This window comes from Bubalus bubalis, chromosome 7, assembly GCF_019923935.1.
Source record: "Bubalus bubalis isolate 160015118507 breed Murrah chromosome 7, NDDB_SH_1, whole genome shotgun sequence".
NCBI lineage: Eukaryota > Metazoa > Chordata > Mammalia > Artiodactyla > Bovidae > Bubalus > Bubalus bubalis.
In genome coordinates, this window is record NC_059163.1 from 79,706,539 (window position 1) to 79,725,564 (window position 19,026).

The window sequence follows — 19,026 nt, forward strand, 5'->3', positions numbered from 1 at the left end:
CCCAGGTGGCACTAATGGTAACAACCTGCCTGACAAAGCAGGAGATGAAAAAAACGCAGGTTCCGTCCCTGAGTCGGGAAGATCCCCTGGAGGAGGCCATGGCAACCCACTCCAGTATTCTTGTCTGGAAAATACCATGGACAGAGGAGCCTGGCAGACTATACCCCATAGGGTCATGAAGAGTTGGACATGACTGAAGCCAATTAACACACATACACACACACATACGGGCTTCCCTGGTGGCTCAGAGGTTAAAGCGTCTGCCTAGAATGCAGGAGACCCAGGTTCGATCCCTGGATCAGGAAGATCCCCTGGAGAAGGAAATGGCAACTCACTCCAGTACTCTTGCCTGGAGAATCCCATGGAGGGAGGAGCCTGGTAGGCTACAGTTCCTGGGGTCCCAAAGAATTGGACACGACTGAGCGACTTCACTTTCACTTGCACACACACACACACACACACATATATATATCCATTCTTTTTCAGGTTCTTTTCCCATATAGGTAATTACAGAGTATTGAGTAGAGTTACCAGTGCTATACAGTAGATCCTTGTTGATTATTTTATCTATTTTATATACTGAATGTATAGTGAGTATACATTAATCCCAAGCTCCTAATTTATCCCCCCTATCTTTCCCCTTTGGTAACCATAAATCTGTGTGCAAAGTTTGTGTCTTTTTCTATTTTGTAAAGAAGTTCATTTGTATCATTTTTTAGATTTCACGTATAAGTGATATTTGTCTTTGCCTGATTTACTTCACTTAGTATGATCATCTTTAGGTCCATCCAGGTTGATATCCATTCATCTGATGATGGACATTTAGGTTGCCTCTGCTGCTGCTGCTAAGTCGCTTCAGTCGTGTCCGACTCTGTGCGACCCCAGAGACGGCAGCCCACTAGGCTCCTCCGTCCCTGGGATTCTCCAGGCAAGAACACTGGAGTGGGTTGCCATTTCCTTCTCCAATGCATGAAAGTGAAAAGTGAAAGTGAAGTTTCTCAGTCCTGTCTGACCCTTAGCGACCCCATGGACTGCAGCCTACCAGGCTCCTCCATCCATGGGATTTTGCAGGCAAGAGTGCTGGAGTGGGTTGCCATCGCCTTCTCCGTAGGTTGCCTCTATGTCTTGGCTATTGTCAATAGTGCTGCAATGATTTTTTTTAAATTGGAGTATAATTGCTTTACACTGTTGTGTCAGTTTCTGCTGTACTGCAAAGTGAATCAGCCATGTGTATACATGTATCCCCTCTCTTTTGGGTTTCCTTCCCATTTAGGTCACCACAGAACACTGAGTTCCCTATGCTCTATAGTATGTTCTCCTTAATTATCTGTTTTCTACGTGGTAGTGTACATATGCCAATCTCAATCTCTCAAATCAGCCCGCCCACCACCTTTCCCCCATGGTCTCCATATTTTTGTTCCCTAGTATATGTCTCTATTTCTGCTTTGCAAAAAATATCATCTATACCCTCTTTGTAGATTCCACATATATACAGTAATATATTATATTTGTTTTTCTCCACTTCATTCTGTCTCTAGGTCCATCCATGTCTCTGCCAAAGACACAACTGTGTTACTTTTTATAGCTGAGTAATATTCTGTGGTATATATGTACCACATCTTCTTTATTCATTTCTCTATTGATAGACATTCAGGTTGCTTCCACATCTTGGCTATTGTAAATAGTGCTGCAATGAACATTGGGGTGCATGTATCTTTTTGAATTACAGTTTTCTTTGGATACATGCACAATAGTGAGATTGCTGAGTTATATGGTAGTTCAATTTTTAGCTTTTTATGGAACCTCCATACTGTTCTCCATAGTGGCTGTATCAATTTACATTCCCACCAACAGGGAAAGAGGGTTCCCTTTTCTCTACACCTTCTCCATCATTTATTGTTTGTAGATTTTTTGATGATGGCAATTCTGACCACTGTGAGGTGATAACTCATTGTAGTTTTGATTTGCATTCTTCTAGTAATTACTGATCTCCAGCATCTTTTCATGTGTTTGTTGACCATCTGTATATCTTCTCTGGAGAAATGTCTATTTGAGTCTTCCACCTATTTTTTTTATTGGGTTGTGTTTTGTTTTGTTTTTTATTGAAATGCATGAGCTGTTTGTATGTTTTGGAGAGTAATCCTTCATCAGTTACTTCATTTACAAATATTTTCTTCCATTCTGAGGGTAATCTTTTCATCTTGTTTATGGTTTCATTTCCTGTGCAAAAGCCCTTAAGTTTAATTATGTCCCATTTGTTTATTTTTGTTCTTATTTTCATTACTCTGGGAGGGGTCAAAAAAGATCTTGCTGTGATTTATGTCAAAGAGCATTCTACCTATGTTTTCCTCTAGGAGTTTTATAGCATCTGGCCTTACATTTAGGTCTTTAATCCATTTTGAGTTTATTATCCTGTATGGTGTTAGACAGTGGTCTAGTTTCATTCTTTTACATGTAGCTATCCAGTTTTCCCAGCACCACTTATTGAATAGAATGTCTTTTCTTCATTGTGTACTCTTGCCTCCTTTGTCATAAAGTAGGTGACCATAGGTGGGTGTGTTTATCTCTGAGCTTTCTATTCTGTTCCACTGATCTATATTTCTGTTTTTGTGCCAGAGCCATACTGTTGAATCTATAGCTTTGTAGTATAGTCTGAAGTCAGGAGCCTAATTTCTCCAGCTCCATTTTTTTTTCTCAAGATTGCTTTGGCTATTCGGGATCTTTTGTGTTTCCATACAAATTGTAAAAAGTTTTGTTCTAATTCTGTGAAAAATGCCATTGGTAATTTGATAGGGGTTGTTTTGAATCCATAAATTTCTTTGGGTAGTAAAGTCATTTTCACAATATTGATTCTTCCAATCCAAGAACCTGGTATATCTCTCCATCTATTTGTGTCATCATGGATTTCTTTCATCAATATCTTAGAATTTTCTGCATACAGGTCTTTTGCCTACTTAGATAGGCTTATCCCTAGATATTTTATACTTTTTGTTGCAATAGTAAATTGGATTGTTTCCTTAATTTCTCTTTCTTATCTTTTGTTGTTAGTATATAAGAATACAAGAGATTTCTGTGTGTTAATTTTGTATCCTGTGCCTTTACTAAACTCATTGATTAGCTCTAGTAGTTTTCTAGTGGTATCTTTAGGATTTCTATGTATGGTATCATGTAATCTGCGACGTGACAGTTTTACTTCTCCTTTTCTAATTTGGATTCCCTTTGTTTCTTTTTCTTCTCTGATTGACATGGCTAGGCCTTTCAAAACCATGTTGAATAATAGTGGCAAGAGTGCACACCCTTGTCTTGTTCCTGATCTTAGAGGAAATGCTTTCAGCATGTCACCACTGACCATAATGTTTGCTACGGATTTGTCATATATGGTTTTTATTAAGTTGACATAGGTTCCTTCTATGCTCACTTTCTTGAGAGTTTTTATCATAATGGGTGTTGAATTTTGTCAAAAGTTTATTCTGCATCAATTGAGGTGACCACATGATTTTTATTCTATTCCAAAACAGGAGACACACTGAGGCTGGGGTGTACAGGACTTCAGTACAGACCAAGGGTATAGTTCTTGCTTTGCCCTGGCTTCCACAAACTGCCCACTACATTCTCCTTTGATCCCCTAAAGATTCATTTCTGTCCCAGCTGATTTCCCCACTGTAAAAGGGTGGTTTTCTGAGTACAGAAACCTCTCTGCACCTTCAACTTCCCACCAGAGTTTCTGGTCCCTTTTTTGATTCCTCTTTTCTTCCTTTATTTTTCTTTCATCCTACCTGATTGCAAGGGAATTTTTCTTGTCCTTTAAGTTGTCTGAAGTCTTCCACGAATGTTCAGCAGGTGCTCTGTGAGAACTGTCCCATTTGTAGATGTATTCTGGATGTGCTTGTGAGGAGAGAGGAATTCTGCATCCTCCTATTCCATCATCATGACACCTCCCCTCTCAACATTAATTTTTGTATCCGCAATATGAGAGCAACAAAACCTGCTTCAGCATTGTTTTCAGGGTTCGATGGCATGAGGCATGTAAAGCGCCTGGCACAGTGCCTGGTATAACAATGCTCAGTAGAAATAGGCTTCCTGCCTTCTCCTCCTCCAGCCCTCAGTAGTCTCTCTTCTCCCTGACTCTTCTAATACAGTGTTTTATTTCTTCTTCCACTTGTCTAGGCCCTGGCAAGCTCTTTTATTTAATTTAATCACTTATTTAATCAACATTGAATTTGTCTAAAACTGTTCTATGAATTTGGGATGATGTACAAAATACACTCAAGGGCTTGTCTTCAACAAATGCACAGTATATAATGGGCAGTAAATTGTTTTAATTAAACATAATTGTACTACAAGGTAGTCTCCTCTACAAAGAAGTGATGTATAAAGGACAGAGTGACAGACACTGCTACAGAATATGAATGAAAACCTCAGCAAAAAGATATTTAAGCTGGGTTATAAACAATTAATAAAACTTCACAGAATATGGCCAAAATTTGCTCAAGCAGAGAAAAGAAAATTTGTCCTAAAGAAATAGCTCACTATAGGAAAAAATCCTGTAGGCATATTTTGGCTTATTGTATTATGATTGGTGATTATCAAGACCATATTTTTTAAAGCAACAAACAGGATACCTAAATACAAAGAAAATAATAGGGATAATGGAACAAAACATTTAGAAAACCTAAATGTGTAGTTGTTATTTCTAGGAAAGTAAAATGAATGAACAAAAACCTAATTATAAAAAAATAAGGAAATGGTTAAATAAGTAGTGACTAACCAAATCAAGGTACTATGTAGACTTTAATAATGATAATAATGGAATAAATGTAATATCTTTTCAAATTTTTTAAATAATCTAAAATTGAAAGTTCTTATAATATGTGAACAAAGACTTCAAAGGAAAATGCTTAAGAAAAACATGGCTGTTATTTGATGTGGCAATGGTCATTATTTTATAAAAATCTTTTTGAAATCCTCTTAGAGTGTACAATTTCAAAAAGAAAAGATGAGGTGTTACTATTCAGGAAATGCTGTTATGTTTATAAAATTATTTTAAAATATTTTTCAGATTAACAATTTTTTACTTGCACTAAAAACAACAAACCGGAAGCATCAAGTATTCACTAAAGTAAATATTCCCACAATGTTAACTTACACCATTCTGGGAGCTTCCACCTTGCCCCTCCCTATCTCCAAAACTCAAGTCACTCCCATTTAGAAAGATTGAAGGGTTTTTTTCACCCAGTGAAGAGCATATTTAATATTCAAAGCACAGAGCATTTAATTACCTACGGTATAAGGATTTTCAACTGAAGTTGCCTCAACAAGAACACATGTATTTGGTGACAAAATGAATTCTCCTAATTCTTGCCTTTTCCAAACAGTAAGATAAAACAGGGAAACCTTCACCAGACACATGATGCCTAAACATGAAATCAGTTGTCAATCTAATGTGGAGTCAGAAGAAAGAATAAAGGAAGATCAAAAGTTAAGAAAAAGGAACATGCTAACTCCTAGTAATTTTTCTATTTCCTAACTTTTAAAATCATGAATGCTTTAGCATTTAATTTTTAATGTGCCTGAAAGATCCATTCTTGAGTTTCTTATTAACTAATTGTTACAGAATTTTAGTTTCTCAAATTACAAGATTAATGCACATATTTTAAAGAAAATATCAAAATAATTAAGAGTCTTAAGAATGTCACACATCCAATTTTAAAGAAGGAAACTGGACTGACTTTACATTATTACTGTCTTTTAAGTGTGATAGATATGCATATGTGTTTTATTAAATTTTTAATAAATGTAACAAACTACACTACAAGCAGTAAAATAATTACTTCCTTCAACACTCAGGATTTTCTTTTTTCATTTGTGATGAATACCACAGTTTCTCTTTCACAGGAATTATTAATCTTGAAAGGTCAACTATAAATATCTTTTCCTAATATCTTTGTGGCTGGGTAAAACTAAGCGTCTGCCTAATGAGCATGATGCTCATCAGCCTTGATTTTCTTTCTGTGGCTAGAGGAAATCAGCAACGCCAAATACATTTCCTAGAGCTACTCAGCAACAAGGGCCCAAAGTTTTCTGAGGTACCTGCTAGTATGGAGAGTTAGCAAGTGAAAGAAAGAGAAAAGGCAGTGAGCTTTCTGAATTTCCAAATGTTACATCTCCAGGAAATGTAACAAGCATCTGCCACTTATGTAAATAAATCACATTTAAGCAGCACATTACTCTTTCTTAAGCATCTTATACAATACACATCCTCCTCCCTATAGATGATAGAACAGTCTCAGAGAGCCTAAGGTCATGGCCATGGCCACAGCTACTGAAGAGGCTGGAGATGAAATCTTCCTGCCCCAGATCTTAAGCTCTTCCAAGTGCACCACCATAGCCCATGGTGTTTAGAGTCAGACAAACCTATGCTTAGTTGTCGCGGTTTCTGCCACTTCCTAGTTTTGGACAAGTCACTCAAGACCTCTGTGTCTCAGCTTCCTCATTTGTAAAATGGGATAACAGGAGCCTAGATAGCATATGCTTGTTATGAGCACAAAATACTATAGATAAATCCCTTAGTACACTCGCAGCCCTGAGATCATCCAGTTGTTCTATTTGTTGTAAATTGCTGCTGCTGTTGCTGTCCTTCGTCTCTAAATGAAGCCACCAGGACGATTCTTGTAGAAGGCAGCATGGTGTGATGGCTAGGAATGTTGAGCTCTCAAGCTAAACCCATCTAGGTTCAAAACCTACCGCTCCTAAGTAAAAGCTGTATGACTCTAAGCAGATTACTTAATGATAATAATAACCTTTTGTCATCTCCATTTCCTTTAAAATGAAGGCAATGATAATAAACCTAACTCTTTTGGCTTTTGGGAGGATTAAACAAAGTGCACACTTGGAATACTTACAACAGTGCCTAATCTATAGAAAGCACTTAATAAGTGCTAACTTTAATCTATCGTCAACATTATCTTATTAATTTCCAGCAGCTTCCCTCAAGGTTCTGACATTAAACTTACTTTAAGACATTTAGACATCTGTTATGTGTAGATTATGGCAATACATGGAAAGAAAGTGACACTTCCTGGGTGTGGTTACAATCTATTTTACTAGCTAGGATATAAATCTATACTTAACGATGCAAGGCACCATAATCTGTCAATGAAGGGTAAAGACAACAGGTAGGACCAGAGTCCAGAGGAGGAAACCATTTTGAAAGCAGTAGCCTTTCATTTTGGGGAGCAGATTTGTTATTTATGGCCAAAAGAAGAAAAATAAGTGAGACCTGGTTCTAAGACTGAAATTTCATGGTCCTATAATATTAGTTTAAAAATCAAGGGAAACAGGACTCTTAAATCCATTTTTATTTTATCTTGAAGTTTGAAGCATTAAGAAAGTCATCTACTCCCTATTCATATCCTAGGTTCTCAAGAGAAAGGACATTTAATTCTAGAAATCAGTAGAAAGAAATAACCTCAGAATGAAAAAACAATCATTACCAAAAAAGGAAACAGTGATTGAGTGTATGTATGTGTGTTGTGCACGTGTACATATATATATTCAGAGGCACATACAATGGCATCTCTTTATTTCTGATTTCTCTTCAAGCTGATGTAAACCTCATCACAACCTTAAGCAGGTCAAATTCACAAACCAGCTTTTGGCAATCACTGGGGTAAAGTGAACTTCAGAGTATAACAGGTGTGGACCAGATCTATACTGGCAGAGCAAAGCAAAGAATTGGAATTAGATCATTTTAATCAAAATGTTTGTTTGGCTTCAGTTACTGAAATAACTTCTTTCCTAAAATCTGCTTCCGTTTCCTGATTCTGTTTGCTGAGAATAACAACTTTTTCAGACTGATCATGCCAACAATACCAGCCCAAGGAACAGGAGCCACAGTGGGTTAAACTGAAAATCATAAGCCAGGCCAGTAAATGGAGATGAATTGTTAGTGTTCCTAGAAAGAACAGCTCCGTTTTCCAGATTTCCTGAGGAAGGAGCTGCATAAAGTGGTTTATTTGATTTTGCAGACGGAAGCAGGTAGCACGAATCTAGCAGGAAACAGAGCCCTCGAGGGAATATTCAGAGAATGTTTAAAAGGAAGCATTTTAGAAAAATTTTTGAATAACTATTTCAAACAAAGTTGGAGATGTTATGTGGAGTAAAGGGCACAAACTGTAAATCCCTACACTACTTACTGGTGATATCTTGAGCCATCCTCTCAACCTCTCTGAGCCTCAGTTTTCTCATCTATAAAATGGGGAGAGAACAATACACCCTTTGCAGGGTTAAACTACAATAAATTACAATGTATATAAGTTGCCTGGCCCTTATTAGGTATTCAAAATGAATAGCCATCACATGACAGAAGATTTACTTGAATGGGGACCACTAATGTCTTTTTACTCATTTGGCAAATATGTGTTGGACACTTGCAAGGTCACACAAGTCTTTGAATCCAAGGTGCTCAAAGTCCAGTGGCAGAGAAATAGTCTAATAGATTTTAACTGATTCTACAATTTACAAAGCATAAATAAGGTAGTTTTGGAATCATGGACCAAGGTACAGAGCAATCAAATGCATAGAGGAGAAGCCCAGGAAAAACAGTATTTGAACTGTCTTGAAAGGCATACAGGAACACTTTCAGTGGAGAAGGAAAGAAATGACATTTCAGTCTGGGGGACTTGCATATACAACAGCATGAAAATACAAAAACCCCTGGTGCATTCAGGGAACCTTAAGTAATCACTTCCTGGGAACCCTCAAACATTTAATTTGTCGTGAGGATTTAAATAGGCCATTCATGCCATTTTATCCAAAACAGTAAAACTGTATTTGCAACAAATATGGCCATGCAAAATATATATATATGGCCATAAGGCAATTGACTATTTGCTCCTATCCTACATTTAACATTGTCACCGGGCAATTTTGACGATTTTCAAGGGTTAGTTTTCTTCAGTGAATAGAGAGGTAGTGTTAAAGTGACTCTTCCCCCAACATTCAGGCATTTTTCAGTTTAGTGAATGATGCGCATTTTGACTGTAATAACTGATCTATTTCCTATACATCTAATAGATGAAAAGCAAGTTTTTATTTCCTTCTCTGCACAATAACTGGAATAATTTTTAAATGTATATTGCTTTCGTTTAACATTGTAACAATAAAGCACTACGATATTCATGACTAAATTTTGGGACTGTATTTAACATTGTGGAAGGAATTTGCTCTGTTTATATACTAAGAACACTAATACCAAAATAACACGTGGATTTAGCACATACATTTCTGTCAGACTGAATATAGTTTAGTGTCAAATTTGACTGAGTTCTTCAATGTTTTTATTAATATTTTGAAGCATAACATCTGAGCCATTTCTGAATCAAAATCTTTAGTTACAGAAATCTTTCCTAGATCTTGGGATAATCAACTATTTGCCAAAGGGAAAGAAACATCACACCCAGGAGCAAACTCAAATTGTCAGACAGCAAAGAACATGCGTTGCTCTCAGCATGCTGTTGAGATGACCCTTAGAGAATCAAGATGGAATCATTATTCAGAGCCATAACAAGCTAGAAAAACACCTTCATTTTCTACATTGGGAAACTGTGATCCTTGAAAACGGGAACTGTGGCTTACTGGCCTACAGAGTTACATCAGTTAGGACTACACACCCAACCCAAACCAGCTCGAAGGTTTTTGATTGAACTAAAAGTCCAAAGGTGAGGCAGATTCTGAGGTGTGGCCCAATGTAGGTGCTTACCTACGACAGCGATGTTACCAGCACATAGCTGCTTTTTCCTCTCTATCTATCATTGCCTTCTGCTCTGTTGGCGTTCATCCAAGACTCCGTGTAGTAATAAGTGACTCCAGCTCCACCCTCTCCCAACACCAAGCCAAGAGGAAAAGAGGATCCATTTCCCACAGCTCTCCCCAAAGTTTAGGATTCCTCCTGAACCCAGTTCTGTCACTTGCCTCCTCTGAATTAATCTAGTTCCTGGAGCCAGACCACAGAAATGCCATTCTTCGGGAAAAGATACAGCCCTGAAACTGGAGTCCAACCTGGTTCACACAGACAGAAGATGGGGAATGTATGGTTCCCCAGTGAAACCTGAAAATTATTGCTGAAAGGCAGGGAAAGGGATTCTAGACAGTTAAACACCTAATTAATCCTATTTCTGCTCCTTACTTCATGCTACCTAGGGAAAGTCAATTACTTAAGTTTTAGTTTCCTAATCTGTAATTCAGCAGTCATCTCACACACTTCAGCTACATCACTGGGCATATTTGAAGGTCAGGAGAGAAAGATATAAAATCTCTTCCTGTATATAATAAAAACTATTAACATAAAAGAAAAACATAAGATTTAAATCTGAACATGTGTACACACACAGCCCTATAGTATAAATGTGGGAACTCTGCAAAGATACTCTATATTGTAAACAAATCAAATTAATTTCCTAATCTTTATAGTCATAAATCAGCCTTCACACACTTTCACTTAGGTATACTCATGTAGAGAATACCTGAGATTTTAAACAGGAAAAGCCTAACTGCATTGCACTTTCTCACAAGGTACAGCTCTTAATTCTAAATGTTGTCTATTTCAGAAGGAATGGAACTTTTTGTAGGAGTCAGGAAACATTCCCAAGGGAAAGGACTTCAGAGTGACAGGGAGTAGTCATCTAGGCCACGGCAAGTCTTGAGTTTTGGGGTTTTTTTTTCCTGCTCCAAACCAGAGTGGACTATAATCCTATTCCCACTTTAGCAATTGTAGCAAAAGGCATTATTCAGAGCATCTCTTCACTCTGTCATTTCTGGCCTTGCTTAGATTTGTACAATAGCAAGTCAGAGCAAAAATAGCTAATCCAATAAATATGTAGCAGTTGAATACTAATTGATAATGAAAAATTGAACTCTAACCAACTGGCATTGCTCTATACTGAGGAAAAATGTTCTGATACCAAAGGCAATCAGTCTAGTGGAGAAACCAACATGGAAATAAAAGAACAGTTCCAAGCAGAATAACACAACACACACAAAATAACTCAAAGAAAGAATTCCTGTCTGGGTGAGGTCACAGGACTGCCATCAACCCTTTCAAAAGAAAGCTGCTTGGAGATGAGAACCGCACCTTAGTTATCCTTACCTATACAATAATTAGCATAGCACAGCTTCCATCAGATAGTAAGCATTTGTTATTTTTTAAAATATGCTTGACTTCAATGAGCAGAGTTGGAATGAAGTAAAAGACACTGTGTTATCCCTTCTAACAAAGGCATTGCCTGCTGCAAGTACTCTGAAATAAGTCAAAACCAGGCCCAGACCCATCTGCTCTAACCGATCAGTCTACCTATCTATCTATTTCTATCTTATCTTTGTACTATTTGCAGTGTTCTGTGTATGTTTATGAGCTAGTACAATAAGCATAGACTATTCCTTACTGTCCATTTCTCAACCAATCTTTTGTCTTTCAGAGACCTGAGTTAAAGGTGGCCCTTTAAAGTTATCAGTAAAGAAAAATAGCAGAATACATTGTGCCAAATCTATGCTTGTACTTACTTACTTGTTACTTACTTTGAGTGAAGTGATAAATAGTCTTCCTAGCAGAATTATTTACAAATAATTCTGGCTGAGCAACATCTTACAGGATATGTGAAATAGTCACAGAACATTAGGATGCATTTTAAAGCTAGTAACCTAACAGACTGGTTCCAAATAGGAAAAGGAGTACGTCAAGGCTATATATTATCACCCTGCTTATTTAACTTATAGGCAGAGTACATCATGAAAAACGCTGGACTGGAAGAAACACAAGCTGGAATCAAGATTGCCGGGAGAAATATCAATAACCTCAGATATGCAGATGACACCACCCTTATGGCAGAAAGTGAAGAGGAACTAAAAAGCCTCTTGATGAAAGTGAAAGTGGAGAGTGAAAAAGTTGGCTTAAAGCTCAACATTCAGAAAACAAAGATCATGGCATCCGGTCCCATCACTTCATGGGAAATAGATGGAGAAACAGTGGAAACAGTGTCAGACTTTATTTTTGGGGGGCTCCAAAATAACTGCAGATGGTGACTGCAGCCATGAAATTAAAAGATGTTTACTCCTTGGAAGGAAAGTTATGACCAACCTAGATAGCATATTGAAAAGCAGAGACATTACTTTGCCAAAAAAGGTCTGTCTAGTCCAGGCTATGGTTTTTCCTGTGGTCATATAAGGATGTAAGAGTTGGACTGTGAAGAAAGCTGAGTGCCGAAGAATTGATGCTTTTGAACTGTGGTGTTGGAGAAGACTCTTGAGAGTCCCTTGGACTGCAAGGAGATCCAACCAGTCCATTCTGAAGGAGATCAGCCCTGGGATTTCTTTGGAGGGAATGATGCTGAAGCTGAAACTCCAATACTTTGGCCACCTCATGCGAAGAGTTGACTCATTGGAAAAGACTCTGATGCTGGGAGGGATTGGGGGCAGGAGAAGGGGACGACAGAAGATGAGATGGCTGGGTGGAATCACTGACTCTATGGAGGTGAGTCTGGGTGAACTCTGGGAGTTGGTGACGGCCAGGGAGGCCTGGTGTGCTGCGATTCATGGGGTCACGAAGAGTCGGACACAACTGAGCAACTGAACTGAACTGAACTGAACCTAACAGAGATTTAGGGGGAAAAAATTGCTACTTTCTAACTCTGTATGTATAATGTCCCTCTAAGTAAACAGCTCTAAAGTCTGAGATACTCAGTCCCCTGGAATTCTTTATACCTCTGTTCAAAATTCCACAGAGAAACTGCCTTGTCCTTTTAAGATGGCCTCAGCATGTAGAAATAAAGTGAAGCAACACTTAAGGAAGGTATATTAATGCAGCTTTTGGACCTGGAGCCCGAGAGCCCGAATCCAAAATCATCTTGCAGGCTTTCCATCCATTGCACCAGCCTCTCTGTTATTCAAATAAAGCCAGTAAGGACTGGATTACAAGTCAGAAGTCTATTGTGACCTGTTTTATGGCTCTTCCAGAGCATTAATACCAAGAACAGTAACTGTAATGAGTAGTATAGAACCCTTGAAATGGGCATGGCTCCTGCAGCAGCAAAACACAACCACCACCTTCAGAAAGCAGCTCAACTACCTTTACCTCCATGTATCTTTAAGCCATGCATCACCAAGCTTCTGGTTCTAAACTCACCACTATCATCAGCTTGATCTGGCAGCTTCTGCGTTCTAATCCTGACACTGCCTAGCTGACTTTTGTGCACTAAAGTCCTCCTCTGTAAAATGAGGAATTTACATACATGAGCTACATTGACTAGCTCAAAACTGACCTCATGTCTCATAAACATCATGTCGTTGAGAAAGCTGAAGGGTGATTAGTCTAAAATAAGTAAACTTTTTGACTGGGATTAAACTACAAATTTCAATAGCAACTAACCTTTATTAGGGGCTTATTATGTATCAGACACTGTTCTAAACATTTCACATGTTTTGAACTATTAAATTTTCAGAAATTGGGTCTTTCTTGGTGGCTCAGTGGTAAAGAATTCACTTGCCAATGCAGGAGACACGGTTTGATACCTTATCCAGGAAGATCCCACATGCCATGGATCAACTAAATCCATGTGCCACAACTACTGAGCCTGTGCTCTAGAGCCCTGGAGTCGCAATTACTGAGCCCATGTGCCCTAGATCCTGTGCTCTACAACAAGAAATGCCAACACAATGAGAAGCCCATGCTCTGCAACTAGAGAGTAACCCCCATTTGCCACAACTAGAGAAAACCCACACTCAACAACAAAGACTCAGCACAGCCAAAAATAAGTAAATAAATGAATAAAATTAACTTCAGAAGTCATTTAAGGTAGGTCCTACTGCTATCCTTATATCACAGTTAAGGAAACTGAGGCAATATTACAAAGCATGCCCATAGTCATGCAGATGATGGCCTGGGACTTAAACACCAGAATCTTGGTCCAGTGGAGAAGGAAATGGCAACCCACTCCAGTATTCTTGCCTGGGAAATCCCATGGACTGAGGAGCCTGGTGGGCTTCAGTCCATGGGTTTGAAAAGACTTGAACACGACTGAGTGACTAACACACACACAGTGAGAGTTAAGGAACTGAAAGAAGCTGAATAAGGCTCAGGCAGAGAAAGCAAGGGGGAAAGTGGTGAGAGAATGAATTGGACACGTTTGCAGAAGCTAAATCATAAATAGCTATATTAAGACATTTGGACAAAGGCAGAATTACCTTAAAGCTAATGAAGTGCTCCACTCCCATGAAAGGCCTTGGCAAGCGGTTCACATAGTCACAGTCTTTGAAAATTTTGCAAAAGAAAGGTACTTTTCACTGAAATTGGCAGAGACAGCTGTCTATTTCATTAAACATCTTGTGGTGTCAGTTGGCGTCGAAGTGGCTATGGCACTTGGGGGAACCCAATTATGGAAAGTACGGTTGACTAGATATTAGTTTGGGTTTACTATTCACAATCATTTCCAGATATGGGGAACTTACTGAAAGCCGTTTCAGTGTTAAGAAAGCCTTTTTTCCTTTTTTTCTTTTTTTTTTTTTTTTGATGAGAATGGCATATTTGATAAAATTCAAATGCACAGCATTTATTGCCATTTGGAAGACATATCCATAAAACAAGTTGGGAATTAAAGACTTCTAACACGAGTGTCTATGACAGGTATCTTCTTTTATTACTTTCAATTTTTTTAAAAAATAGCTGATAAACTACAGATTAAAACAATGAAATATGAAATAGATGCAATATAAATTAGAAATGAAATCAATAAGAATTGCTCTAAAATTGAAAAGCAAATTTTTACTATAAGCTCTCAGATCATACCAAATGATTAATTAAGAGGAGGAAATAATAACTTTGGAATAGAAGTAATAACTAGACTCCCGGATGTTTTGATAATCCAATTAATGCAGAGAAGTGAGTCATATGAACACATTGGGAAAGGATTTAAAATTCTTGCTAATTTGAAATAAAATACTTGAGTCAACAAAGATGACACTTAACTCTTAATATGCCACTGAAGAGGGGCCATCAACAACCGGTTACTTAATGCGTATCATGAGCTTTACTGGTCCTGAAGATTAGTCACTGAACAAGAAAATTTGAAACATTCTAAAATCTTACAACTCATATTTAGAAGAAATCTGATAGATGATTCCCCAAATTTGACAATAAACTTAAACAGTTTCAAGGCATATCAATAATGAGTTGTAAAGTTTTTCTAAAAAGAAAACTTCTAAAAAAAATAATCAAAAATCAATTTGAAAACATCAAATTTTGATTACCATTTTAAAAAAAAGATTGAATTATCAACCTACTCTCTTTATAGAAGATTTTACAAAACCACTGTCATATGAAAACATGATCAAAACACATGCATATAAAAAATTAAGGAAGTATTCCAGTGGTATGGTAGTCAGATAATTAATAAAAATAAAATATTTTACTCAATTTTAAAATATTTGTGGCATTTGTCAGATTTTAATGTATGCTTTGCTCATTCTCAAACACTCACTTTGTTCCTAATTTTTGTATTGATAATCTTGTGTTGTTTTCCCTAAAGAGGGCCCCCAAATTGTATAAACACTGAAATCTGCCTCTGAGCTTGGACATTATTCCAAGGTTTTGTCTTCCTCTTCTATCCAGTCTATTTTATGCTCTGCCCAGATGTCACCTCTACACCATATTTCTTCATGTTAATGTCTGTTTTCACAAAGGAAAGAGGGACTAAAATGTTTTAAACAACTGTTCTCTACTGGGCATCATATTAGATGCTTTATGACATTACCTTGTTTAATTATATACATATCGTGAAGGTAGGGCAATTGTTTTCCATAACATTTCCCCAAATCAAAAATAAATGCTGGTTGCAATAAGGCCTGCTCTTTATGAATGCTACCTTGCCAACTGCATATCTTAACAAGTCCTTCATACGTGTGTTGATTAAAGATAACATATAACCCCTTCAGGTGACCCATTTTAAATTTGAACATAGCTCCCCAAAATGCAGCTTTGGGTTAACTGTGGGTTCTTTGTTCATAAACACTGTCAATGTTAAGGTTGCATGGGCAAACTGTTCACTTAAGGACTTGAATGCGCTTTGTTTTCTGTACCTCACCCTGCATGAGCATATTCCCTTCTAGCTCATAGTAGTCGGTGCTTAACACCCCACTGAGAATGACACTCTAATCCTGGGGGATTAAGCAAACACTGCCCCTAGTCTTCAACATTACATTGTCAATCCATTAGGATTTACAAAGGTACAATTTGAAAAACAAGGAAATAATTCTATTGCCCTTAATTTAGGATGGCAAAATCAGATCAATTAAGGCTGCCAACATATGATTTAATTAACACAACCATTGTTTGGAGGGTGTTGCAGCACATATGGTATGATATGTAAAACCAAGCAATGTTTTTTTTATAATGTGTGAATATAGATAATATAAAGTTAAAGATCAAGTAGCGATTTCTTCCCTAGCTCTACCTTGGGTTGCATTTTTAACCTGACCCTGACTATATCAAGTGTCAATTTCATATATGATGATGAAATTGTCTATTGAAATAAAAAGTTATAACCAGCATTTTTTACTTTATATGTCAGGTTCTTAATAGTTTCCTAAATAACAAGGAACTCTCTTAGTCAGTTGGCATTTTCCAGTGTTTTAATTGCCTGCTGTGATATAATTATTGTGACATTTTGGGATGTTTTTAACATCCTGAATTAAATATTCTGACATCCCACAGAGCACTTCATGAAAACAGTCAAACTGTATTCAAGTCATTAGCAGTCTACAGCTGTCCTTTAATATTAAAATTATTTTCCAACACAAAACACAGATGAAAATTAAAGTATTTAACAACTTTGAGCTCAGGTTAGATTTGAGCTATATATTACCCTAATTTGGCAGGTAAGGAAGATCAAGGTGACTCTGAGATTCTTCCATTAAACTTTATCTGAAGCACCAAGTGAATTAAAGCCACCTCGTGATAAAAGATAATGAACAAAATGTACTGATTTCAACAGTGCAATTAGCCCCAGATTACACAGCCACAAATTCTGCATTAAGGATAATCACCAGAACACCACATCTCTTTTTCAATTGTTCTGGAAAGCTGGCTTGCTTTATTTTTTTCAGGTATTTATCTATCCATCAATCTGTTTATTTATTTGCTTCATATGATATATTCAAATAAAATCTTACAGATAATTTAGATAATTTATTTTTCAAATTTTTATAAAATTTTTAAAGCTAACACCCCATTTGCAGTTATTACAAAATGTTGGCTATGTACAATGCATTCTGGAGCCCATCTTACACCCAATGGTTTGTGCCTCACACTCCCCTATGCCTATGTTGCCTCTCCCCTCAGCCCACCCATAATCACTAGATTATTTTCTATATCTATGAGTCTGCCTTGCTATGCCTTGTGAGCTCTTTTTCTGTTATGTTCATTAATTTGTTGCATTTATTAAATTCCACACATAAGTGACATTATACAATATTTATCTTTTTCTATCTGACTTATTGCACTTAGTGTAATGCCCTCCAAGTCTGTGCATATTAACACAAATAGCATATTTTCATTCTTTTTTATGACTGAGTATTATTGCACTATAGCCCACCAAGTTCCTCTGTCCATGGAATTTCCCAGGCAAGAATACTGGAGTGGGTTGCCATTTCCTTCTCCAGGGGACCTTCCTGACCCAGGGATCAAACCTGAATCTGGTGGATTGGCAGGTGGATTCTTTATCACTAAGCTACCAGGGAAGTTCTAGTAGTCCATTGTTAGATAATTGATATATTTTAAATAACAGACCCTATGCTGCACTCAATGTGACAAGGTCCTAACGTATTTCCGAAGGGAAAGCCTAGCTGGGTTGACCAGTGATTAGCCCAGGGATAACTCACCATCTTCACTTGGATGTCTTTGAAACATCTCAAAATTAGCACATCTGAAATCTTCTTGATTCCCTTACCTTCTATGCCCATAGTCTCCCCAATCTCAGGGAAAGGCAACTCTATGCTTTCAGCTGCTCAGGTTCACAAACTTATTATCCCTGTATTATGCCAGTATTAGCCCTGATTCTTTTCTTGCTCTCACATATTAAAATGCAAAACACCAAAGAATCCTATTGGCTAAAATTCAAAATCCAACGCTTCCTACCACCTCTTCCTCTGCCTCTTAGTTCAAGCCACTATCACCTTTTTTAATTTGGTAAAATAGACATTAAAAAGGGACTTCCTTGGTGGTCCAGGGTTAAGACTCCATGTCCCCCAAGGCACAGGGTGCACATTTGATCCCTGGTCACAGAACTAAGATCCCACATGTCATGAGGCATAGCTAAAAAAAAAAAAAGACATAAAATTTGCCATGCTATTTCAAAGCATATATTCACATGGCTTCCTTGGTGGTCCAGACAGTAAAGAATCCACTTGCAATGCAGGAGACTTGGATCAATCCCTGGGTTGGGAAGATCCCCTGGAGGGAATGGCTACCACTCTAGTATTCTTTCCTGGAGAATTCCATGGACAAAGGAGCCTGGGAGGTTACAGTCAATGGGGTCGCAAAGAGTTGGGCACAGGTGAATCACTAACACACACCATGGAATTAAGACATTCACAATGTTGTGCAACTATCACCACTATCCATTTCCAGAACTTTTTCATCATCCCAAACCTATGAAACAGTAACTGCCCATCTCCCATCTCCCTCCACCAGTGCCTGATAACCCCACTCCACTTTCTCTATGAATCTAATTCTCACAAATATTTCATATAAATGAAATCATGTAATATTTGCCCTTTTATGTTTGGCTCATTTCACTTAGCATTTTTAAAGGCTTATCCATGTTATAGCATGTATCAAATTTTTCTTTTCCTTTTTAAGGCTAAGTAATATACCATTGTATGCCTATTAAAATAGCTGAGTTTTTAAGATTGACATACTCTCAATTTAAATTGACATACTCTCAATTTAAACTCTCCAAGATAAGGTAAGAGAATGCTTAC

The 19,026-nt window shown here is 37.5% G+C and overlaps 1 non-coding gene across 1 annotated transcript; it reads left to right on the forward strand.

Annotated features, from left to right (window-relative positions):
* The first annotated feature begins 233 nt into the window (after window positions 1–233).
* Window positions 234–306, forward strand: TRNAS-AGA. Its single transcript has one exon. It is a non-coding gene; the product is annotated as a tRNA-Ser (tRNA).
* The last annotated feature ends 18,720 nt before the right edge of the window (window positions 307–19,026 follow it).